The sequence below is a fragment of the Chiloscyllium punctatum genome, chromosome 23 (assembly GCF_047496795.1).
Source record: "Chiloscyllium punctatum isolate Juve2018m chromosome 23, sChiPun1.3, whole genome shotgun sequence".
Classification (NCBI taxonomy): Eukaryota; Metazoa; Chordata; class Chondrichthyes; order Orectolobiformes; family Hemiscylliidae; genus Chiloscyllium; species Chiloscyllium punctatum.
In genome coordinates, this window is record NC_092761.1 from 70,637,582 (window position 1) to 70,665,306 (window position 27,725).

At 38.8% G+C, this 27,725-nt stretch overlaps 1 protein-coding gene across 8 annotated transcripts in view; it reads right to left on the reverse strand.

Annotated features, from left to right (window-relative positions):
* gramd1ba (GRAM domain containing 1Ba) overlaps positions 1-27,725 on the reverse strand; it is a 607,589-nt gene that overhangs the window by 454,223 nt on the left and 125,641 nt on the right. For 2 of the 8 annotated variants that reach the window (XM_072593152.1, XM_072593149.1), the window contains exon 1: positions 10,056-10,141. The exons of 4 other annotated variants lie outside the window; for them this stretch is intronic. The gene's annotated coding sequence lies outside the window, so the exon portion shown is untranslated. Of the gene's footprint in view, positions 1-10,055; positions 10,146-27,725 lie in introns of those variants that run through there. 2 more of the 8 variants (XM_072593153.1, XM_072593151.1) reach the window with 2 other exon arrangements.

Consider the following 27,725-nt stretch of genomic DNA (forward strand, 5'->3'; position numbering starts at 1 on the left):
TCTCTTGCAAACCAGCCTGCTCAGAAAATATAACCTCAAGATGTTCTTCCAAACACTCCTCAAAAAAAATCAACATATTTCTATGAACTGACAGAGAGTTTACCTTTTAGAAATGGGAGAGACCAGCAGGATAGCTTGTACATAGTTAGCTTTCATCCAGTTCAGCTAGTACTTAGCCAGCTCTGCTCCAACTCAACTAGTTAAAACAAGAAATTCTCCAGACCAGTCACTGTTCAAAATACCCATAGCAGTGTCTGCAGCAGAGCAAGCCATTATTACCATTCATGGACTCGAGGAAGCTTTCTAATAAAATAAACTCCAATGTCCACATTAAATTCTCAATGACCTCTTTTAAAGAAACCATCCCAGGTAGTGAATTTGAAATAGTTTTTTTTCTTCATAATCCTTCAAAACGTAAGCCCTCTAAGTGATATTAAACATAAAGCATCTTTGTAACATTATTGTCAGTACACATTTGCAACACAAATAAGGGACTGCCACAGAACAGTAACATGTTCCTCGTGCATTGGTGCAGTCAGAGAAATTTGACGCGTATTCTATTCCCATTTACCAACAGTGTGTTACTGTTTCTCACGCTCCTAATGGCATTCCTATCACATTACCAACAACAGAAATATTGGCTGAGCCAAAAGTAGGGAGTGGCGTTTTTTGATAAGGGATAACATTACAGCTGTACTGAGGAAGGATATTCCCAGAAATACATTCAGGGAAGTTTTTTGGGTTGAACTGGGAAATACGACAGGGATGATCACCTTATTAGGATTGTATTATCGACCCCCTAATAGACAGAGGGAAATTGAGAAACAAATTTGGAAGGAGATCTCAGTTATCTGTAAGAATAATAGGGTGGTTATGGGAGGGGATTTTAACTTTCTAAACATAGACTGGGACTGCCATAGTGTTAAGGGTTTAGATGGAGAGGAATTTGTTAAGTATGTACAAGACAATTTTCTGACTCAGTATGTGGATGTACCTACTAGAGAAGGTGCAAAACTTGACCTACTCTTGGGAAATAAGGGCAGGGCAGGTGACTGAGGTGTCAGTGGGGGAGCACTTTGGGGCCAGTGACCATAATTCTATTAGTTTTAAAATAGTGATGGAAAAGGATACACCAAATCTAAAAGTTGAAGTGCAAAATTGAAGGAAGGCTAATTTTGACAGTATTCAGCAAGAAGTTTCAAAAGCTGATTGGGGTCAGATGTTCGCAGCTAAAGGGACGGCGGGAAAATGGGAGGCCTTCAGAAATGAGATAACGAGAGTCCAGAGATAATATAGTCCTGTTCGGGTGAAAGGCTGGTAGGTGTAGGGAATGCTGGATGCCTGAAGAAATTGAGGGTTTGGTTAAGAAAAAGAAGAAAGTATATGTCAGGTATTGACAAGATAGATCGAATGAATTCTTGGAAGAGTATAAGGGAGCAGGAGTATACTTAAGAGGGAAATCAGGAGGGCAAAAAGGGGACGTAAGATAGCTTTGGCAAATAGATTTAAGGAGAATCTAAAGGGTTTTTACAAATACATTAAGGAAAAAAGAGTAACTAGGGAGAGAATAGGGCCACTCAAAAATCAGCAAGGCAGCCTTTATGTAGAGCCGCAAGAGATGGCAGAGATACTAAACAAATATTTTGCATCAGTGTTTACTGTGGGAAAGGACATGGAAGAGATAGAATGTGGGGAAATAGATGGTGAGATCTTGAAAAATGTCCATATTACAGAAGAGGAAGTGCTGGATGTATTGAAATACATAAAAGTGGATAAATCCCCAGGACCTGATCAGGTGTATCCCTGAACACTGTGAGAAGCTAGGGAAGTGATTGCTGGGCCCCTTGCGGAGATATTTGTATCATCGATAGTCACAGGTGAGGTGCCAAAAGACTGGAGGTTGGCTAACGTGGTGCCACTCTTTAAGAAAGGTAGTCAGGATAAGCCAGGGAACAATAGACCAGTGAGCCTCACGTCGGTGGTGAGCAAGTTGTTGGAGGGAATCCTGAAAGACAGAATGTACATGTATTTAGAAAGGCAAGGACTGATTAAGGATAGTCAACATGGCTTTGTGTGTGGGAAATCATGTCTCACTTGATTGGGTTTTTTGAAGTAAGGATTGATGAGGACAGAGCGGTGGACGTGATCTATACGGACTTCAGGAAGGCGTTCGACAAGGTTCTCCATGGGAGAATGGTTAACAAAGTTAGATCTCATGGAATACAGAGAGAACTAGCCATTTGGATACAGAACTGGCTCAAAGGTAGAAGACAGAGGGTGGTGGTGGAGGGTTGTTTTTCAGACTGGAGGCCTGTGACCAGTGGAGTGCCACAAAGATCGGTGCTAGGTCCACTACTTTTCATCATTTATATAAATGATTGAGATGTGAGCATAAGAGGTACAGTTAGTAAGTTTGCAGATGACACCAACATTGACGATCTAGTGGACAGTGAAGAAGGTTACCTCAGATTACAATGAGATCTTGATCAGATGAGCCAATGTACTGAAAAGTGGCAGATAGAGTTTAATTTAGATAAATGCAAAGTGCTGCAATTTGGGAAAGCAAATCGTAGCAGGACACTTAATGGGAAGGTCCTCGGGAGTGTTGCTGAACAAAGAGATCTTGGAGTGCAGGTTCATAGCTCCTTGAAAGTGGAGTCGCAGGTAGATAGGATAGTGAAGAAGGCATTTGGTATGCGTTCCTTTATTGGTCAGAGTATGGAGTACAGGAGTTGGGAGGTCATGTTGTGGCTGTACAGAACATTGGTTAGGCCACTTTTGGAATATTGTGTGCAATTCTGGTCTCCCTCCTATCGGAAGGATGTTGTAAAACTTGAAAGGGTTCAGAAAATACAAGGATGTTGCCAGGATTGGAGGGTATGAGCTATAGTGAAAGGTTGAATAGGCTGGGGCTCTTTTCCCTGGAGTGTCGGAGGCTAAACAGTGACCTTCTTGAGGTTTATAAAATCATGAGGCGTTTTGGATAGGATAAATAGGCCAAGTCTCTTCCCTGGGTTGGGGAGTCCAGACCTCGAGGGCATAGGTTTAGGGTGAGAGGTGAAAGGTATAAAAGAGACCTAAGGGGCAACTTTTCACATAGAGGATGGTACGTGCATGGAATGAGCTGCCACAGAAAATGGTGGATCCTAGTACAATTAAAACATTTGAAAGGCATCTGGATGGGTCTATGAATAGGAAGAGTTTGAAGGGATATGGGCCAGGTGCTGGCAGGTGGGACTAGATTAGTTTGGGATATCTGGTCGGCATGGACGAGTTGGATCGAAGGGTCTGTTCCATGCTGTACATTTCTATGACTCTAGTCCTCACAATTTTTAAAAGCAATCTATGATTTTATAAAAGGATATTTTCATCAGCAATATATTTTAAACCTGAAAAATGAAAGAAATAAAATATAATCAATAGCTCCTTTCATGGCCCAATGCGTTCAAACTGGTCTATTCAGTAATCTCTATTGAAGGTGTGCCTATGTGAACATTTAGTGATGAGAATATTGAACAAAATTGTGAACCTCTCCATGGATAAATTAATTATCTAAATTAATGTTAAGGCTCATAAAGGAATAATAACACTGAGGGCAAAATGCCAGAGAGTAAACAGTAACTAATGTCTCCTGGACAGGGAGTTTGTGCCTTCAGGATTGAGAAATCAACAAAAAAGCATTTGAAAGCTATTTGAAGTCCTCAAAAATTTGAAGATTTCATTTCTCTATATATAATTTTCTTTCCTTTTCTGAGTTTATGTTTGTCCTCAGCAGATGGCTATCACCATCACATGACTACCACAAGGGCAACTAGGGATTGGCAACAAATGCTGGTCTTGCTAACAGCATTCAAATTCTAAAAGTACAACAATTCTGGAGTTTAGTGATCATTACATTCACTTCATGAGCATTCACCTCCGGTTCAAAATGAGACAGAAACATCAAAGGTTGCATTAAGTTGGTTAAAAGTTGCAAGCGTAATGAAATATTAAGTGAATGCAGCATTGTACAACTATGTGACAGTCTCTCTTCACAAAGTGCTGAAAAATATTCACATCCCAAGAAAAGTGAAAAATACCCTTGAGAGTCCCCTCTCTCAATACAGTCCTCAATGTCAACCTAGCAGAGATCAGTTAGCTCTGGAATTGGACTCATCATCTTTAAAGTTTACTTCATTAACTTTCAGAATGGTACGAGGAGTCCTTTACCCACTGTTCAACTTGGAAGGACATTTCAAGATTAAACTTATGAAGTATATTTTAAATGGAGGATTATGATGTCAAGGAAGGACAAAACCTTTGATTGGGGGGAATGATTTTCACTCAAAATAATTATGATAGGCTAATGAGGATTCTACCTGTAATGAATTGAAAAACTAATCCACTCATTAAAGGAACTGGCATCAACTTAGTTCCTGGACACACCACAAGTTGTCTATAGGAATAGTGCCAGAAGACTGGAGGATAGCGAATGTGGTCCCCTTGTTCAAGAAGAGGAGCAGGGATAGCCCGAGTAACTATAGGCCAGTGAGTCTCACTTCTGTTGTGGGTAAAGTCTGAGAGAATTGTAAGGGATAGGATTTATGAACATCTGGACAGAAATAATGTGATCAAGGATAGTCAGCATGGTTTTGTGAAGGGCAGGTCGTGCCTCATAAACCTTATTGAGTTCTTTGATAAGGTGACCAAGGAAGTGGACGAGGGTAAAGTGGACGAGGATATACATAATACATCAACCTAAATCAAATTGAGAGAAGCTAAAGAAAGAGTGGTAAACTCTCAGGAGACAAAAAATTAATGGACATTTCAGCACTAAGCAGCGTAGATCCAGGGGAAGTGGTCAAAGTGATGTGGTGTATATGGATTTTAGCAAGGCGTTCAATAAGGTACCCCATGGCAGGCTAATGCAAAAATTACGGAGGTATGGCATTAAGGGTGCATTAGAGGTTTGGATTAGGAATTGGTTGGCTGGAAGGAGACAGAGGCTAGTAGTTGATGGTACAGGTTCATCTTGGAGTGCAGTTACTAGCGGTGTTCCACAAGGATCTGTTTTGGGACCATTGCTGTTTGTCATTTTTATAAATGACCTGGAGGAGGGGCTTGAAGGCTGGGTGAGCAAGTTTGCGGATGACACGAAAGTCGGTGGAGTTGTGGACAGCGAAGAAGGATGTGGCAGGTTACAGCGGGATATAGATAAGTTGCAGAGCTGGGCAGAAAGGTGGCAAATGGAATTCAATGTAGCTAAGAGTGAAGTCATTCACTTTGGTAGGAGTAACAAGAAGATGGATTACTGGGCTACTTGGTAGTGTGGATGAGCAGAGGGATCTTGGTGTCCATGTACACAGATCTTTGAAAGTTGCCACCCAGGTAAATAGTGCTGTGAAGAAGGCATATGGTGTACTGGGCTTTATTGGTAGAGGAATTGAGTTCTGGAGTCCTGAGGTCATGTTGCAGTTGTATAAGACTCTGGTGCAGCCTCATCTGGAGTATTGTGTGCAGTTTTGGCCGCCATACTATAGGAAGGATGTGGAGGCATTGGAACGAGTGCAGAGGAGGTTTACCAGGATGTTGCCTGGCATGGTAGGAAGATCGTATGAGGAAGGGCTGAGGCACTTAGGGCTTTTCTCATTGGAGAAAAGGAGGTTTAGGGGAGATTTGATAGAGGTTTACAAGATGATTAGGGGTTTAGATAGGGTTGACAGTGAGAACTTTTTTCCGCTAATGAAGTCAGCTGTTACTAGGGGACACAGTTTTAAATTAAGGGGTGGTAGGTATAGGACAGATGTTAGGAGTAGATTTTTTACTCAGTGGGTTGTGAGTTCATGGAATGCCTGCCAGTAGCAGTGGTGGACTCTCCCTCTTTATGGTCATTTAAGCGGGCATTGGACAAGCATATGGACTAGTGTAGGTTAGGTAGGCTTCGGCCGGCGCAACATCGAGGGCCGAAGGGCCTGTACAGCGCTGTATTTTTCTATGTTCCACGTTCTATAACATTGGTGTAGGAAACAGAAAAGCCATTTCACATAGTAAGGACACTCTTGGTAGACTGGGATCAGAGCACAACTATAATGTATATAAAGGGGCTTTACTCTGTGCCCAACTATGCTATCTATACTTGCACTGGGAGTGCTTTAAGTTAATTTCATAATGGGATATGCTCTAATCCACTGTGCTCACAGCTGCTGAAACATTAAACTTGATGAGATTCTATACCATTATTCATTCATGTCCTTTTTGAAGAGGGGTCTCTTAATGATAAGATTTCTCCAAGATTAGACTTCAGAAAAAAAAAATTCACCATGTCAAAACAACATTTCTTTGTTCTCCAAGTAACTTAACAGATAAGTAGGAGTTTACCATTGTTCATTACTGTTTTAACTGGATTTCTGATCAGACTAAGCAATAGTCTACTAGTATTGAGCATATGTAATTTTTGTGCAATTCTTTACCTTAAAATTAAGTAATTTTCAAGAAAACTGCTTTTCTCAAACAATAGCCCAGCAGTGTTCTGCAGGGATCGGCTCTGAGTCCTTTGTTGTTTGTTATTTATATAAATGATTTGGATGAGAATATAGAAGACATGGCCAGTTTAGTTTGCAGATGACACCAAAATTGGGTCGTACAGTAGACAGTGAAGAAGGTTTTTGAAGATTAAAAAGGAATTTTGATCAAATGGGTCAACGGGCTGAAAAATGGCAGATGGTGTTCAATCTGGATAAATGTGGGTTATTGCAATTTGGTACAACTAACAGGATAGGATGTATATAATTAATGGTAGGGGCTTGGGTAGTATTGTAAAACAAAAGACCTTGAGGTTCAGATACATAATTATTTGAAATTTGCATCACATATGGACAGGGTGGTTAAAAGGTATTTAGCACATTTACCTTCATTGCTCAGTCCCTTGAGTACACGAATTGGGAAGTCGCGTTAAAGCTGTGAAAGACATTGGTGAGGTCTCTTCTGGAATACTGTAACCAGTTCTGATTGTCCAGTTACAGGAAGGATATTTTTATGCTGGAAAGGGTTCAGAAGATATGTACTAGTACGCTGCCAATTATGGGAGGTTTGAGTTATAAAGAAAAGCTGCATAGGCTAGTTTTTTTTTAATGGAGTGTAGGAGGTGGAGAGGTAACCTTATAGAAGTTTATACAATAATGAGGAGTTATAAATTTGGTTAATGATCTTTTCCCTAGGATGGGGAATTTCAAGAATGGGGGCATATTTTTAAGATAAGGGGAGTGAGATTTAAGATACACTACATGTTGGGAAAAACTTCTACACAGAAGCTGGTTCACACATGGAATGAACTTCCTGAGGGAGTGGTGGATATGGGTACAATTACAATGTTTAAAAGACATTTGGATAAACACATGAAAAGGAAAGGTTTGAAGGGATATTGGTCAGGAGCAGGCAGATGTGACTAGTTTAGTTTGCGATTATGTTCTGCATGGACCAAAGGGTCTGGTTCCATGCTATATGACTCTAAGAGAATACCAACTGTAGTGAAAGACTACTAAGAATTCTCCACAGCCCATTGGTAGATCTACATTTATATTAAAATGTATTGTCTTTTACTCAAGACTATTTCCCATTACTGACCGAAACTGCACGATTAATTTTATTGCACAGTATCTTCTACCATACAATGAACCGTAAAAACAATTCAATTTAAACTATTAATAAATTTATCAAAAATCATAGATAATTGGACCAGAGTTAAAATACAGTTAGGTGAATTAGGCTTATATGGAGCATGAGCCTAAACGTGGTGGGTTCAATAATGTTCTGTTCCAGTTTGTAAACTTTATATAACCACCTTTAAAATGATAGAATGTGAAGCTCAGATTTCAGATCATAAAAGACATGATCTGTTTCAGGAAAGCATCAAGCCACTTGAGCATGAAAACCTAAATGGTTTTCCCTATGGTAGACTTCCATGTTCCATTTACTCAACTCAGCTGCATTGATCCAAATAAAATACTAAAGTAATGCAACTTACTACTATGGCTTTACAGAACAGTGATTCAGAATGTAAATAAGCTTACTCCTGTGTTTGACATCAGAACAATACTGAATAATTTGTACCTACAGATCCCTTGATGAGGCAATAATTGCACAATGTATCATCCTTGGAATGAGCCTAACAAATAAAATAAAAATTGGCGGTGACAGCACCCTTTGTTTTGAAAAAGAAAAACCGAGCAAGGTCAGCTGAAGGCTATACAAAGCTAGAAGAGTAAATAATTGGAAAACTTGATAAAATTTGCTATGATGTGGGAACTGTGTGGTAAACACTCCCAAGGTTCCTTTAAATTCTGGATTTCAGTACAGTTTAGGCTGGTGGGATTAATGCCTCCCTTCTAATGGTCATTGCACAAAGGTGCCTTTTATTTGGTGTGACCATAATTGGCACTGAAGTCTAATTTTGTTGCTCAGTCGGGGTAAGAACGAACAGTGAGAGAATTTAAAATGGGATGTAATTATTTTTCTGAAAGTTTCCTTTTGGTTGGGTTAAATCTTGACCTACAGTGGCATAGCAATAATTAATCCTGCATTAATCCCACACTATACATGATGTGGAACTATCTCAACTTGATCGTGGATGCAAATTGTGTAAAATGCTGCCTTCTCCAATGACACCCCTCAACTTTATGAAAACAAAACAAGATTTTCTTAATATGCAAAATGTCCAGAAGATGACAAAGTTTGTTTTTATTTTACAGGCAAGGATATAAAGCACAAACCATTATTCCCTAAACTACTTTTTATCAATGGCATCTGAACTGAAGGAAATCAATATAATGTAAAAGATGCTACAATATAATAATTTTCCTCAGCAACAATGTACTATTTTACATATGATGCAAATTACAAATTGAAAGAATTCTGGGAGCTGACAGTCATAATTTTATAAATCTCAATCCCTGTTCCTGCAATAAATAGATGTACCTAACTCAAATTTATTTACAAAGATTTTCCCTGGTATCTTACGTAACAATTAAAGATAAACTATGTCTAGTTTCTTTTGATAGGTGATTGCAGATTTTCTTTTGCCCCTTCTAGTGTGAATTTAATACCATGTGAACAGTTGGTTGCCGATTTTTCAATTCAACATTTCCTATTCTTATAAAATGTCCACAAGTTGTGCTTCTCAAATTAGTCCTTTTTAAAAAGTCTGTTTGATAGGTAATCCTTGTGTGTCAATCATCTTAAATTTTCAAGTTCACAACATAAACTTTGCATAACTAAGGTTTACACATAGAGACAATTTAAAATCTCAGCGTTGCCCTTAGTTATAATATTTTAATTAAGGAGTTCTGACAATTCCCATAAACCATAAAAATGAAATTTGAATGGTTATCTTTTGGGCCTAGTGAACAAGCATTTGTCATTGCCAAGATATTTTCAAAAGTTTTGTAATACCAAAATGGTTGAAATGAGGGTGCCAAAACTGCTCATGTTGTTCCAGGCTGTGGGTGTTCCTAATCTCCTTTATCAAATTAATATGCAAGGAACTGTACTTCAATTAAAATTCTGGTAACTAGGCAAGAGTTATTACATTAAGTCGGAGTATTAACATTTATGAGAAAGTTCAATACTGTTAAGAACAATGATATCAACCATACCACAAGGTGACATTGCTAAGGTTCTGCATCGTCATTGGGAAGATACTTGAACTCTAAGTATCAACTAAATTATACCGATTCTTTCAAGTTCTCACACGATTTTGCGAAGCACCTCCCCACCCCCAAATCAACTGTAAGTGATTTGAAGCAGTTATTACTTCCAGATGATGTTGTGACAATGGTAGCCAATGCAGGCTTCCCAGTATTTGCTACTTCACAGTAGTAGAAGACAGAACATCAGGGAGATCCCGTAAGGAGGTCGGGAAGGATATCCGATCTTGGAAAGAGGCACTTTAATTCCCCGAATAACTGTTCTTCCTGCGTGCAGTAACTTTCCGTGAACACACAATTTATCGGCGTGGAGCTGTCATTCGACAAGTACTCAAACCTCCAGCAACTTTTCTACTCTTTATTCTTTTCACTTACCTTAACTTTAAACATAAAGTGAAGTAATCTTGCTTTAACACTATATTTTAGGAGGAATAGCACTCCTCTTCTTTCGAGATGTCTTTTTTGTTTCTTACCGTTTTAGATTTCCTGTCAAATACAGCAAACATTTACCGGCTTTGGGGAAAGGGGTGGAACTGGACGTTGTGGCTCATTGAACAAGTCAGCCAGCTTGTGTTTAAACACAAAGTTCTACATTTTTGTGTTTAGAAGGTCAATGTGGTGATTTGTTTGACATACACGAACAGCAAGTTAAAATTATATGTTTGCGGAAGTTAAAATTGATAATTGGATAATTCCCCCACCCCCAAAATATATTAGTTGCTTCCATTCACTCTGGCTCGTCCAGCGGTCTAAGTGTGGGGCTACATAAGATGATTGACGGATCATTTACCAACCACTGGCTCGAAGCTCGGATCAGTCGCACCCGTGCACCAATCATTCCTGACCTGAGGCAGAACCTGAACTGATCCATTGGATAAAGTACATCTCTTATGTTCTTAAGTAAAAAATGCAGCAGACCATTGAGGTCAGCCTATCAGCAATCAGGGTAAACAGAATGTAACTAGAATTTAAAATAAAATATCCTATTACATTGTAGGCAAGTTTTAATATAATCTACTAACATCTTTTAGAGCGGAAAGGGACAGTGAATGTCATCAGTGGCACAGGCCACTTTCATGCCATTTATTTATTGGACTCAGAATAATAAGCGTGAGTTTTAGAAGTTCCCAATTTTTTCCATTATAAGCAACGGTATGTTGTCACTTAAAATCTAACTTTACAAGTAATCCAGCTGTGATGAAAGGCTGTATAAGATAAACCCAAAACTACTTCTCATCTTCCAAACCACACATTATTACAAAGGACACTATCACAATCATAAATATTGTGATTCTAATCAGTGTTACACAATTTCTATCCTTATCAAAAGGATACCTTTTGTTTAAGAATCATCTCAATTACGTCAGTGCATTAATTCCTGACTAATCTATCCACAGAAAGTTAAGAGATTGTATATCTCGTTGATATCTCAGTTGACCTGTATCAGCTGGGGTCAGTTGGAAGCACTCATGCCCCCAATCAGAAGCTTGTAGATCAAATACCAATCCAACACTTGAGCACAAATATTAATATTTGCATTCCAGTTCAGGACTGAGGGACTGCCACAGTGTTTTTCTGAGGCTCTGTTCCATCTTTCAGATGTTTTCAGAAAATAAAATTACCTTATTTCAAACAAGAACTCTACGTCTACTGCTGGCCAATGAACAACATCAAAAGAGAATACCTGCTCAATTTTATTGAAGATTGGCTACATACAAATTGGGTTCTGTATTTTGTACATTTCTACATTAATCAGAGAAGATTCAAGTATAGCATAAATTAGACATCGGCTATTTGCACCAACTGTCTCATTTCTGTGTGGTAATCCTATGCAACCTTATGTAACAACATGCAAATATGGGTACACAGAAACATAGAAAATAGGAAGAGGAATAGGTATTCAGCCCTCAAACCTGGTCCATCATTCATTGTGATCATGGTTGATCATCCAACTCAATAACCTGTCATTGATTCACTGAATCATACAGTAAAGAGGCCTATAACCTAACTTGTTCCTGATTTTCCCCATATCTTTGATATCTTATTCTCAAGTGCAATATCCAACTCCGTGAAATCGTACAATGTTTTGGCCATGACTGCATTTTGTGGTAGAAAATTCCACAAGTTCCCCATTCTGAGTGAAGAAATTTCTTCTCATCGCAGCCTATCCTGTATCCTCAGACTGCTACCCCTGGTTCTGGACTACCATATCATTGGAAACCTCCTTCCTACATCTACCCTGTCTTATTCAATTAGAATTTTATATGTTTCTATGAGATTTCATTATTCACGTTAACTCCAGCAAATGTAATCCTAACCAATTCATTGTCCCCTCATCTGTCAGTTCTGTCAAACCAGGAATTTAGTCTGTTAAACTATGGCTGCATTCCCTCTATCGCACAAACATCCTTCTTCCAGCAAAGAAACCAAACCTACACACAATACTTGAGATGTGGTCTCACCAAAGCCTTGTAGAACTGCATGAATCCCTACTCTTGTATTTAATTGCTCTCATCATGAAGACCAAGATACCATTCGTCTTGTTGATCGCCTGCACGCTTACCTTCGGTGACTGGCCTACAAGGACACCCAAGTCTCATTGCACAGTCCCCTCTCTCAATACATAGAAGCATAGAGAATAGGAGAATGATGATATTTCACTCATGAGCTTCATATGAGTAAGACTTAAACAACTACTATGGACTTGTGGAAGGATTTTGCATACTTTTTTTTAAATAAAGGTCAATGAAAAGCATAATGCCTTTTTTTTTTAAGCCAGGACATTTCTTGGAAACTACACAGTCACACATACTTGCTACCATAAGTTGTCTGAACTCCTTTCAGGATATTTTTTTTAAAAACACAAGAAAGAAGGTTATTTTATTCCTGAACTCTTGCTGAAATTTGCTAACTGAAATGTAATAGCTATTAGCTTAGATAAAGATACAAAGATCAACGGTAAGTACTAATAAAAGGTGAAAATAAAATTAGTCTCCACCATCATTGGTTTGCTTAAAGATTTCTCTTTTGGAAGTGATTGCATTGAAAACCTGAAGTCAGAATGCAGCACCTGCATTTATTCTGTTCAGACCACAGAAACCAATTCTGGGAAGGAGTGAAGCTTCCTTCATTTCACTTTTATGGCACGGTAGTTGGTGTCTGGACCTTGGTCGTCTGATTCAGTATATCAGCCTTGGAGCTGGTTTACCTTCTTTGTTCTCATTACTAAAACACTCCCTGATGGTATCTCTCAGAATTCTTCCTGGAGTTCTACTCAAAACGATGTCTCATCAAAATAAAACAACGATGATGTTAATTCCAAATGAGACATTGTTCGGCATTGCAAAGAGGTTGTGATGTGCTTCTAGTTTCCTGGTCTCAGAAGCTTTTAATTTTCATATCTTTATTAGGATCCATGCTGTTGTCTTTTCCCCCCCCCCCCATTTTCCAATGGTGAACATTGACTGGCTGCATATTTAGTTCCCATTGAACATTGTTTTGGAGGCAAAAGATGGTTTTCTTTTTCAGTTCAGGAAGAACTGCTTCATCATGTGTCTACAATTTCTGAACCACATGTGTGGCAAATCCAGTATAAAATCTGATTAACCTTCTTGAGTGACTGGAATACTTCTTGATACCGTGTTTCTTCAGCAAGATGCATCTGCCAAATTTCCAGAGACAACAGCCTATATTTGGTGAAACCCAACGTCACCAATCATTCAATCAGTATTGTTTAATAATCTTTTGTCCATTAAAACAACCACATTGATCCTTTTTAAGACTAATAAAGAGAAAACAAACAATTGAAAATATCAAAGTCGTGGAACAAGAGAAAGACCATGCACTCCTCCAATTTTGGTTATAATTTTAGAATATGTATTGATTCAGTGACTGACTGGGCTAATACACAAATAAATGACTGATAAGCTTTTAGTGTCAGTATTGGAAGTTTTATTCTTGTATGGGTGAAGTACTGCTGATTTAGATCAAATTACTCATGGTACATCATTTTTCAGATTGCCATTTAATGGAACATTTCTTTGTATCAAGGGCTCCCAAGTTAGTTTTGACAGAGGTCAGACTAAATCACTCTTTAAGCTTCAAGTTTTCAATGCAATCACATCAGAAAAAAATAAATCTTCAGGGAGAGGCTGAAAAGGCTGGGGCTGTTTTCCCTGGACCATCAGAAGCTGAGGTTTAATGTTCAATGGGAGCTAAATAAACCTTACAGAGTCAAGAGGGGCATGGATAGGATAAATAGATAAGGTCTTCTCCCTGGGGTGGGGAAGTCCAGAACTTGAGGGCATAAGTTCATACAGAGGGTTTTGTGTGTGTATGGAATGAGCTGCCAGAGGAAGTGTCGGAAGCTGGTACAATTCCAACATTTAAAAGGCATCTGGATGGGTATATGAATAGGAAGGGTTTGGAGGGATATGGGCTAAGTGCTGGCAAACAGAACTAGATTAGGTTAGGATATCTGGTCAGCATGGACAAGTCGGACCGAAGGGTCTGTTTTGTGCCGTACATCTCTATGTCTCTGACTCTATGTCAGTGAGAGCAAAGGCTGATTTTATTTTCATTTTTTATCCATACTTACATTGATCTTTATATTCCTATTTAGGCTAATAACTGTTACATTTTAGGGAATTTCAGCAATAGTTCAGTAATAAAATAATCTTTTATTACTTATTTTATTACAATTTGAGCAGATTGTTGATTTACATGCAATTTTATTGCATGTAAACAATCACGAAGAATTGGGTTATAGCTACCAAATATATCTTAGAGAAAGTATATTGAGAGAACTCAGGTAATGCATCAGTTAGGTTGGGCTAGAATTCAGTCTTAGAGATCGGAAAATGCAGTTGAGACCAATATTTATATTTATAGATCAAATTTCCAATTTGTCCTGTTCAAAAAAAATTGTGAAGTACTCTTATAGCTACTAAATATATCTCAAAGAGAAAGTATATTGAGAGAAATCAGTTAGGTTGGGCTAGAATTCAGTCTTAGCGATCGAAAAATGTAGTTGAGACCTATATAGATCAAATTTCCAATTTGTCCTGTTCAAAAAAAATTATGAAGTACTCCTATAGTATTAAAAGGATATTGATTATTTGCCAAAAAAAAACACTTTTTAAACTTCAGGTTTTCAATGCAATCACCTCAGAAAAAAGAAATCTTCAGCTGCTACCAATAGTCATTTACTCAGATGCTTAGTTTCGAAATGTAAATGGAATGATAGCACTATATTTCAACTACAGACAATGTTTACTTGCACTACCCAGGAATTATTTGAAACTGAATATATTGTTGCATTATATCCACTTGGGTAGTCAAACGTTTTTAATCTACTTTATTTTTTAAAATATTTATTTGATTCTATGAATGATAGTGATAGATTAGTACACTGGACAGATCTCAAGAATCAGCAAAGAATGAAAGAAAATCACAGGGAGAACATCAAGAATGAATCAAAGACATAGCAATCTAAAAACAGAGAGCAACATATTCTACGATTCCCCACAGGTGTTTAAATTGGAATAAAGGAACTAAAATTTGCATTGATCCCAGAGAGAAATTTAAATTTTTGGTAATTTACAATAGAAAACTAGGAAATGGTTAACAGTTGTTTTGTGTTTGCCCTCAGTGCAGGAAGTTTAGCAAAGTCCCAAAGATACTGAAAATCAAAAGGTAAAAGGGAAAGAGGAAATTAGAACAATTGTTATCACCAGGGAAAAGATCCTCAGATCTTAAAATAAGGAACTGTCGAGGCAGTAGAGTCATTTATCATCTCCGAAATTCCATAGATTCTGAAAAGCTCCAACAGATTGGAATAATCATCCAATGCCCACTTGATTGCTTCAATTGAAGCAGTCTCCAATACACAATGTATTACATATACAAACCTCTTGTGTGTATTTTTTTTTTACTTACATCTAATTGCTCCTTTTGCAAATTATTTTAAATTTATCCCCACTCATTCTTGAACTTTTTACTAGTGGGAACAGTTTCCACCCATCTATTCTATCCAGCCCTTCATCATTTTGAAAACTTCAATCAGATCTCTTCATAACCTTCTCTCCAAGGAGAACAGCCTTTCAATCCTCATAACTGAAACTTCTCATTCTTGGACTCATTCTTGTAAATCTCTCTTGCATTCTTTCCAATGTGTTCACATTGTAGTGTGACACCCAGAACTGTACACAATATTCCAACTGAGGTCTAAGAAGTATCTAATGCAAGTTCAGCATCACCTTTTTGCTCTTGTGCACTACGCTCCTATTAATAAAGCCCTTATAACTGTGTATTTTATTAACTGATCTCTCCACCATCGCTGCCATCTCCATGATTTGAGCACGTATACACTTTCTGTTCCCACACCCCTTGAGAACTGCATCCCACCTTTGATGTTGTCTGTTCAAGTTCTTCTTACAAAAATGCAATACCTCACTTCTTTGCACTTAGTTTTATATGCCACCTAGCTGTCTACGCCCATTTGAATTTTAAAAAATAGAATTTCTAATCAACCCGTTCAGAAATGTTATTACATAGCTCTGGAACACATGGGACTCAAACCCAGGCCTTTGGATGGCACAGTGGCTCACTGGTTAGTACTGCTGCCTCACAGCACCAGGGACCCAGGTTCAATTCCCACCTCGGGCAACTGTCTCTGTGTAGTTTGCACATTCTCCCCATGTCTGCGTGGGTTTCCTCCAGGTGCTCTGGATCCTCCCAGAGGCCGAAGATGTGAATTGGCCACACTAAATTCAGTCCAAAAATGTGCAGGTTAGGTGAATTGGCCATGCTAAATTGCTCGTAGTTTTAGGTGAAGGGGTAAATGTAGGGGAGTGGGTCTGGGTGGGTTGCGATTCGGCGGGGTTGGTGTGGACTTGTTGTGCCAAAGGGCCTGTTTCCACATTGTAAATAATCTAATCTCATCTAAATTGCCCATACTGTTCGGTGCATTAGTCAGAGGGAAATGCGTCTGGATGGGTTACTCTTCGGAGGGTTGGTGTAGACTTGTTGGCCTGTTTCCACACTGTAGGGAATCTAATCTAATCCTGGTTCAAAGGTAGGGATATAATCAATGTGCCACAAAATAATCCGAGGATTACACTGTCCTCCTTATAGTTTACAATGCTTCCAAGTTTCATATCTTCTGCAGACTTTGAAACTGACCACTGCACACTAGATCATGAATATAAAGACTGGAAAAGAAGGGTCCCAATACCAATCCCTAGGGTACTCTACAAAAAAGAAGTTTTTCACAGATCTCCAACAGATACAATGATTTGCTTTATTTGGAATTTAAACTATGATTTCTACCCCCTCTTTCTTTCATGATAGTGAGCTTTTGCTTCATTTACACCTTTCCTTGTTTATTCCCATCCTTTACTGAAGTAGGAGAAAGTGAGGACTACCTCTTACTGAGGTAGGCCAAAAAATATTCACCAAACCTGGTTTGTCAATTCCAATGCTGAAATAATCCATTGCAAAATGCTAGAAAATAAAATCAAAAATAGGGTTTATGACCAAAACATTTAAAATGCAGTAGACTTGCTTTGCTATTCCATCTGCAAACAAGCACTCAGGAAATCAAGGTAGACAGGACAGGAGAGAAATTTCATGTTTGCTAAATAAATAAGTATTGAAATGTCCATTTATAGGATTTACAACTGCCCATTGGTCAGTGTCCAATAATAATACCATCATTAAGATGAGCTAAATAATTTTCCTTTCTGCAGGTAAAGCACAGGCATCTTTCCAGCCAGCAACTGAGAGAGATGGGAAACTGTAAACTCAGCCTGTTGTCCTGTCTCCCCCTGGAGGTCAAACAGCAATTGATTAAGAGCCGCAGAATTTCTAACCAACCTGTTCAGCGATGTTGTTACTCTACCTTTTTTTTAATTACTCGTTCATGGGACATGACTGTCACAGCCTGGCCAGCATTTATTGCCCATCCATAGTTGCTGTGGATGTTATAAACTTCAGACTGTTCACAGATTGAAAGAATCATAGAGAAACAATTACAGATGAAAAGAATCATCAATAACTGTCTGAAATAAACTATTAAGGGACAAAGCCAAATTTATTAATTGAAAGCAATTAGCCATGTCTGAGAAAAGAGGAAGTCGAAGCCATATGAATAAAACTATTTTGATATCTGCTTGATAAATGGCTACTTTATGCACAAGGACAAGTGATTGGCCTGCAAAAGAATTTAAGGAGTTAACTGCAGGAAAGCAGTGCTTCAAACAGAGTTAAAGTCAAATCTAACAAGGAACAAAGAAGTTACTTCTGATTAGAAGGCAAGTTGCAGACCTGCAGAATTTTGGATGAAAGAGTCTAAAGAATCATCAATATTATCATATCATTGACCTGAAGGACAGAAGTCTGTATATAAGAATCCAAACTAGAACCCTTCATTACCAGAACTTTGAAGAACAACACTGCAAGAGGATTGAACCCTAGACACTTCCAGAGACAAACACTATTGGTTATTATAGCTAAATTCCACTATTAATTGGGGAATAGCTAAGTTGAGTTGTGAGACTTAACTTGCTTACTTGAGGGGTGTTACTTTAGTTGCTACCTGCAATAAAGTTTAAATCATTATTTCAGTACTTGAATGTCTGTGACATTTCTTAATAAGTAGCTAACTTGTGGTGATTTACCCACAACATTACTCTTGAGAAGGTGGTTTTGAGCTTATTTCATAAACATAAATCAAAGTAGGTTTTTTCTAAGCTGCTCGTCTACTCATTAAAAAAATGCAGCTTCTATACACTACAGGAACTCATACATCAACGTATTATTACTATGGGATACTGTCATACATATTGCCAAACGGAACAGAAAAGCCTATTGTGTTCACACCAAGGTCACTAACAAAAAATGGAAAAGTATGCCCAAGTGGAAAAAGATTAATTGGGCATCATATTCAGTGTTAAGAAGTTTACCCATTTCCTTTACGGTAAGTACTTCTTGCTGCTCACACACTACCAACTGCCATTTTTGGCTTGTATACAGAAAAGCCGACAATGGTGGTAGCACACCTGCAGAGATGTGCACTGGCTGTATCAGCCTACTCATATAAAATCAGATACCAGTAGTCGGAGAAGCACAGCAATACAGACGCTTTGACAATGTTATCACTACTGGGAAATAAGGATGTTCTCAGCTGGAAGCTAAAAATTATGTATAAGGTACCAGTGTCAGCGAGTCAGATGCAGAATGCTATCCAAAATGACCAATTCTTGAGCCTAGTCATGGACTTAGTCCTGAGAGGGAGAACTTGTCATAGAAACTGCCCAAAATTACACCCTTACCTTCCCAGTAGATGGGACCTGTCCACAATAGACAGGTGATTAATATGGGGAGTGAGAGTTGTTATCCCTCCCCTGATAAGAGAAAAGCTGCTGAAACAAGTACATCAAGGGCATCTGGCATGGTGCAAATGAAAGAAACAGTCAGGAGCTACATTTGATAGCCAAAGGCAGTCTCCCAGATTGAGGAGAAAGCAAGATCATATGAATCCTACGCATTAACTGGGAAGGCACCATGTTTGCTGCCCCTTCACCCAAGGGAGCGGCCTCAATCACCACTGCACTGGATTAACATTGATTTTGAGGGACCAGTAGAGGGACTCTCAGAAAACCAAACATGTAGATGGGACCAGTGTTATCCAATGAGGCATGCGGCTCCAAGCCAAGGTCGATAATACCCAGGGAGAGATAACAGCAAGGTCACAGGGCAACAAAAAAGTCAGAGAGGGATATATCTGCAGAATAGCAGGAGATTCCAGAAGACTACACTCGAACACCTTCCTGAGATAAAGAAACATCTCGGAACTGCCACAGCCCCCTACCCTACTCTGAGAGATTGATCACGTCAATATAGACGTTAGAAGGGTTGTTTTGTCATTCCATTTTTTTTGTAAATATTCCTGCCGATATCCATATGTTAGCTATAATTGCTTGTACAACAAACAGAATTGTTAGATGTGTACATGTATTGAAATAAAACAAGACGACATTATGCATGAAGTTGGGAGTCTGATGTCCCTTTAAGAGGTGGCTTCGAGCGGGAACTAGGGCAGACAGTCTCAAAATCAATTGTGGAGCTGAGATGACACACAAAGTATTCTCTAATTTAGTTTCACCTCCCTCCAACTTATGTTCTATTTATGATTCTAGGGAACCACAAACATAATAAATACATCCTTCCTGTTGTACTCTATACCTTTATAAATAAAGTTGACAAACACTGTATGCTTTATTTATTGCTTTCTCCTCCTGTTCTGCCACCTTCAATGAACTGTCCATACAGTTCACCCAGGTGACTCTGCATTTCCAAAAGGCATCCAATGTAGTCCCACACAGCAGAATTGTGAGAAACTCTATAAAGACAAAGACTAGGTGGCAGCTGAAGTTCAATGCAGAGAGGTATGATGTGCCTTAAGTAGGAAGGACACAGACAGATAATACAAAAGGGTTACCTGTCTTAACATCTTCAATGAACTGTCCACAAATACAACCATTTCCCTCTGTTCCTTGTTCCCATTTCATATTGTCTATGATCTTCCTACCAAAATATAGCACGTCATACTTCTCTACATTAAACTTCAACTGCCACCTATCTGCCCATTCCGCCAACTTGTCTTTTGTCTTTTCAGAGTTTCTAACAATTTGTTGTGTGGGAGTACATTGAATGCCTTTTGGAAGTACAGGTGCACTGTGTCAATAGCATTATCCTCATCTTTCTGTTATCTCTTTAAAAAACACAAGTTAATTAAACAGGATTTCCACTTTAGCAATCCATGCTAAGTAATCTTATTCATCCCATCTTTATCCACGAGTAATTATTCTGCCTGAATAATTGTTTCTAGAAGCTTTGTGACAGAAGTTAAATTAGTGAATAGGTGATGCTTTTCGGTTAATTATGGGGAACAAGTAATTAGTCTGTTGGAATTTGTGGTATGTGCATAGAACTTAAACTCTAACTAGAAAGGTATTTCTCTAGACTCTAACCAGTGTTTAACAATGGTAGCAGGAGATAGTTTGCTTTTTGAAAATCAAAGATAAGAAAACTTTAGAAATATGGCTGAATCTAAATGTGAAAAAACAGAGTTCTGATTACCCCCCTTTGTTTTCTAAACGCTAGCCTCATAACGTATGGAATGATGAAGTAACCAGTTTACTTCTTCATGGATGAGGAAACAAGTTATGATCTTGGCACTTCCGCTGTCACGCAAAAGCAAAATCAGAAACAAAGTATTTTTCAGAATTGGTGCCCACCGATATGGACACAGAAAAGATTGGACAAATTATTACCCTTCATTGATAAATGTTTATTAATTTGTTTAATAATTTTAAGAGATGTGGTCACATTTTCACCAACTCAGAGTGTCGGTAGTTGTATTCTAGAATCCATGATGAAATTCAGTGAATTATATGCAAGACTTCAGAAATTTCAGCAGAAATTTCCTAATTTGTGCTGGCATTTAGTTTCCTGGACGGTGTTTACAAATACCTCTCATATTGGCAGACAAAATGCACTTGCAATACCGAAGACTACATATACTAATATAAAAGGGCCATATTCTTTCTCTATGCAAAAAACAATGTGCTCACACTGCACTTGGTTTAATGCCACAAAATAGTTGACAGCCAGTCTCCGGTTAATTTCCCACGGCAATGCACTGACCAGAGTCAACCTGCATTGTTTAAAGATTAAATGAAGCTTGGTAGTTAACTGTCAGTCATCAGTAACATTCTCTGACATTTACAGCATTCTTACATCTTCATCAGACTTCACTTGCTAACCATTTCACATACTCACCTTACAATATAATCCATTTATTTTGATATTTCCTACCTTTGTCCTGATGAGTGCAACACAATTTCGACAAAACTAATCTTTTTCAGTAATATTCAACGACTGTACTACCGAGCTACTATCAGTTTCCATAATGTCCATAGGCCATTTCATCCCAAAGAATAATTTCTTCAACTGAATTTCAAGTATGTAATAGTAGCACATACTTCACTTAATATTTTAATGAGGAACAGGAAGTTCATTAGTTTTCATAAGGTTATAGTTCAATTAGCAAAACATAATGCTTATGCTTTCACATTTTTAGAGTGCTCTCTAAGCACAATCATAACTCAATTGCATCTCCAACCTGTTATTGTTTAAAACTGGTCAGTAGTCCCTGAAAAACAAATGACCAGATGGTAAACATCCCAAGAATTTTACAAAGCAATACTCCAGGAGCTTCTGAAAGATAATTAAGCAGAACAAAAGAAGAAATAGCTTCCATTTGCATTGTGCGTTCCGCACATTATGCCTCATTGGGAAAGCACACTGGAATTCAAGTACCGCTACTCCCAGAAGTCATCACAAAAGTCAAAAAATGTTATCAAAGCAAGCTAAGTCCTCATTTATCTCCGTGACAGACTCAGGTTAGCAGAGAAACTGATCCAGGTTTCTGTACTTAATAAAAACTACTATTTATTCAAATAAAGAGATTTTAACCATCTGTAAATAACTGCAAACTGTCAATGTACAGCCATACTAGTTAAAAATCGTAACCTTTCTAAAAAGAAATGAGACATTCAGAGATAGAAAAGACCTTGGCTATTTATCCTATTCATGATTTTATGACAGAATATTCTGGGGAAATAGCCCCAGCTTATTGAGCTTTTCCCTATAGTTCAAAACACTCTAATTCAGCAACATCCTTGTAAATCTTTTCTGAACCCTTTCAAGTTTCGCAACATCTTTCCTATAGCTCGGAGACGAGAATTGAACACAGTATTCCAAAAATGGCCTAAATAGTGTCCTGTACAGCCGCAACATGACACCCCAATTCCTGTATCTAATACACTGACTAATTAAGGAAAGTGTACTAAACGCATTTCACGTTGTGTAATTATTGTCCCTGTCCACCTGTGACTCCACTTTCAAGTCACCACGAACGTACACCCCAAGTTCTTTTTGTTCGGTAACATACCCCAACACCTTACCATTAAGTGTATGTCCTGCCCTAATTTGCCTTTCCAAAATACATAACCTCATATTTACAGAAATTAAGCTCCATCTGCCACTCTTAAGCCCACTGGCCCATCTGATCAAGGTCCCGTTGTACAGCACAGAATAGACCCTTTGGCGCACGATGTTGTGCTGAGGATTATTCCTAATCTAAAATAAACTAGCCTAACCTATATATCCCTCAATTCACTGCTGTCCATTGCATGTCCAGCAGTTGCTTAAATGTCCTCAATTGCTTCCACCACCACTGCTGGCAACACATTACACAAAGAGTTGTGAATGCGTGGAAAGAACCTACCTCTGACATCTCCTCTATAACTTCCTCCTGATATCTTAAAACTATGACCCCTCGTGCCAGTCAATCCTGCCCTGAGGAAAAGTTTCTGGCTATTGACTCAATCTGTACCTCTCATTACCCTGTATACCTCGATCAGGTCGCCTCTCTTCCTCCTCCTCTCCAGCGAGAAAGGTCTGAGATTAGTCAACCACTCTTTGTAAGATAAGCCCTCCAGTCCAGGCACCCATCCTGGTAAACTTTCTTTGCACCCTCTCCAAAGCCTCCATATCTTTTCTACAACCACTCTCTGCCGTCTGTCAAGCCAACCAATTCTGAATCAAGACAGCCAAATCTCTCTGTATCCCATACCTCCTGACTTTATGAATGAGCCTAACATGGAAACCTTATCAAATGCCTTGCTGAAGTCCACATCCACTGCTCAACCTTCATCAACCTGTCTTGTCACCTCTTCAGAGAACTCAATACGATTTGTGAGACATGACCTGTCCCTCACAAAGCCATGCTGACTGCTTTTAATCACGCTATGCTTTTCCAAACAGTCATAAATGCTATCCCTCAGAATTCTTTCCAAAACGTTGCTGACCACAGACGTAAGAATGACTGGTCTGTAATTGCCAGGGATTTCCTTATTACCCTTCTTGAAAAGAGGAACAACATTCGCATCCCTCCAATCCTCCGGTACGATTCCCATGGAGAGTGAGGATGCAAAGATCTTCGCCAGTGGCTGAGCAACCTCCTTTCTCACTTCCCAGAGCAACCTAGGATAAATCTGGTCTGACCCTAGGGACTTATCAATCTTAATGTTTGACAAAATTTCCAGCACATCAACTTCATCAATCTTGATCTGTTCAAGCTTGTTTCCCAGCTCCTCAAAGTTCTCATTCACAACAAGGTCCCTTTCCTTCGTGAAAACCAAAGCAAAAAACTCATTTAGGGCTTTCCCTACCTGCTCAGACTCCACGCACAAGTTCCCTACGCTATCCCTGACCGGTCCTACCTTCTCCCTGATCATTCTCTTATTCCTCACGTATGAGTAAATTGCCTTTGGGTTTTCCCTAATCCTTCCTGCCAAGCCTTTTTCGTGCCCCCTTCTGGCTCTCCTCAGTCCATTTCTGAGCTCCTTTCTAGTAAGCCTGTAATCCTCTAAAGCTGTGCTAGATCCTTACTCCCTCCACTTTACGTATGCTGCTTTCTTCCTTTTGAAGAGAAGCTTCTCTGTTCTCATTATCCAAGGCTCCTTAATCTTACCCCTTCTTGCCTGTCTCAGAGGAACAAGTTTGTGCATCACTCACAACAACTGACCCTTAAACAGTTTCCAAATGTCTGTTGTGCCCTTTATGTGGAACAATTGCTCCCAATCTGTACTTCTCAACTCCTGTATAATAGCGTCATAATTTCCTTTTCCCCAATTAAATATCTTCCCTTGGTAACTACTCCTTTCCCTCTCCAAAGCTATGGCAAATGCGAGGCAGTTGTGGTCACTATCAACAAAGTGTTTTCCCACCGCGAGATCTGACATCTGTCCTGGCTCATTGCCAAGCACCAAATCCAAAATGGTCTCTCACCTTATCAGCCTGTCTATATACTGAGTAAGGAAACCCTCCTGAACACACCTGACCAAAACAGCTCCATCCAAACCATCTGCACTGAGGAGACAACCTTCTTGGCTGTCCACTATATCATCAATTTTGGTATCAACTGCAAACTTACTAACCATACCTCCTATATTAATACAAAATCATTCAAATAAATTACAAAAAAATCATAAATTTAGGCTGATGGTGGAAATGACAACAGGCAGAGTAAGAATACTTAACAGGGCAAAAGCTGATTTCAATGAGGGAAGAATGAAATTGACTAGATTGATTCATAAAAGGTTGACAAGAGAAACTGGTTCACATACAATCAAAATGGAAAAGGGAGGACAAACAAATTCAGAACTCCCTAAATGAGAAGGGAGATAAAAATTAAAGAAGTTGTACTTGTGTCACAAGCCCTTTAGAAAATATAACCGTGAACCAAGAGAAATTGATAAAGGTTCAGATGGGAGATGAAAAAACATATGAGAAGAAAAAATGAGGATTCATGAGAAGAGACAGGCAGCCAACATAATGGGGAATCTTTAAACTTTCTTTAGACACATCAATATTAATAGAGTGACATGAGGAATAGTGCCGATAAGGGACCAAATGAGGATTTACATATGGAGGAAAGAGGTGTTAAATTAATATTTTGCATGTGTCATTAACAAGGAGTTAAATGCTACTGAGACATCAGAGGAAGAAACTCTGTCACCAGAGTGATTCAAAATTTATAAGGAGCAAGAATTGGCTAGGCTGTTGATACATTAAGTTGTTAAGGCACCAGGACTATATGAAATAAATCCAAAGATATTGAAGGAAGTGAGAATGGAAATTGCACAGCCACTATCCATAGACTTTCAGTCCAACTTATCCATGCCAATCAGATATCCCAATCCAATCTAGTCCCACCACCAGCACCCGGCCCATTTCCCTCCAAACCCTTCTTATTCATATACCCATCCAAATGTTGCCTCTTAAATGTTGCAATTGTACTAGCCTTCATCACTTCCTCTGACAGCTCATTCCATACACGCACCACCCTCTAGGTGAAAAAGTTACCCCTTAGGGTTTTTTTATGTCTTTCCCCTCTCACCCTAAACCTATGCCCTCTAGTTCGGGACTCCCCCACCCCAGGGAAAAGGCCTTATTTAACTTTCCATGCCCCTCATACTTTTATTGCAGGTCATCCCGCAGCCTGCAATGCTTCACGGAAAACAGCCCCAGCCTATTTAACCTCTCCCTGTAGCTCAAATCCTCCAACCCTGGCAACATCCTTGTAAACCTTTTCTGAACCCTTTCAAGTTTCACAACATCTTTCCGATAGAAAGGAGACCAGAACTGCCAGCAATTTTCCAACAGTCGTCTAACCAATATTCTAACAGTGGTCTAACAACAGCCGCAACATGACCTCCCACCTCCGATACTCAATACGCTGACCGATAAAGAAAAGCATACCAAACGTCTTCTTCACTATCCCATCTACCAGCGACTCCACTTTCAAGGAGCTATGAACCTGCACTCTCAGGTCTCTTTGTCCTAGTACCTTACCATCAAGTGTATAAGTCCTGCTAAGATTTGCTTTCCCAAAATGCAGCACCTCGCATTTATCTAAATTAAATTCCATCTGCCATTTCTCAGCCCATTGGCCCATTTGATCAAGATCCTGTTGTAATCTGAGGTCACCTTCTTCACTGTCCACTACACCTCCAATTTTGGCGTCGTCTGCAAATTTACTAACTATACCTCTTATGCTCACATCCAAATCATTTATATAAATGACGAAAAGTAGTGGACCCAGTCCTGATCCATTTGTTCACACGAGGCACAAAGCGACTCATTCACAAATGATAAAGTCTCCGCCTTACGGCTTAGAAGCAATAGCTGGCAGCAACTGGTAGGTGAAAAACAACCAGCTTTCTTTAGTCAGGTATTTTCACTAGAGTGGGTGGTACCTCTTCCCTTTCCTGAGATCCAAAAGGCTTCATTTGCATCCACAAGCTGTTCAATAACATAGTTGTCAAATCAAAGAACTAATCAGAATTATCATCAGGCTAATGACTTAGTCATCTACGACTGATCACAATTCCACAAAACAAACTGGCTGAACCTAGTTTCCTGCTGAATCTCTCTTTGTACACACATCCTACAGCTCTGCCATTTATCCTTTTACATCTTTGCCCACTTGCAAAGAAACATTCTAAATGCAACCAATGAGTTTCAGTAATTTGCTTTTTAAAATTACAGCAATTCCTTCCTTAATCCTTTTCTGTAAAAGAGTCTCTTTCCTAATTCAGTAAACAATCAAAAATAAAATAAAAACGATATGGTCTTCACACACATCCTCAAGAAGCCTAAACATAATTCAAAAATATTTGATTTTTAATGTATTATCACCATTGTAAGGCAACGCTCTATTCCCCATGCCCACCCACGAATCATAGTTTGTGCTGTAACTAATTATGGACACTACCTGGTGTCATTGTGAGTTGTTTTCTGTTTAAAGTAATCAATATATGTGGTTAGTGGTTCCTGATGCCTAAAATCCAGAATAATTTTGTATTTTGGTCCAGATATTAACACTGTCCTTTTTAAAAAAAAATCTTTTGTCAGATGTAATCTATTCTCAGTTATGAGGCAAAATTCATTACATTCTTGACACACTTTTTAATCAGAAGCTACAAAGCTGAATCCAGCTGCAGTTTCCAGCAATTCATTTTGACGAAACAAAATGAACAAATATCTGTCACAGGATGCTGGGTGTTAGATTTTTCAGATTAAAGGGCTTTTAAGATTAAAGCTGTATTTCATCACTCGCTTGTCACCCAGTTGTGCAATAGAAATGGAATAGACATTGCAGCGTCTAAATAAATTGTACAAATAAATTCTTGCAATACTTCTGCTACTTTAATAACACTAGCAACATCAGCATAAGAACATACCAAAAATATATCTGCTCATCAAAGCAGGGAAGAGAAAAGAATCCAACACTTGCAGATCTCAACATTTTATGTGCATCAGTGTTTGTGGTCTATAGCAATTCTGCAGAAGATATTTAGAGACTCACTATTTATTACTCATGGTGTTTCACAATAAAGTGTTTCAATGGTG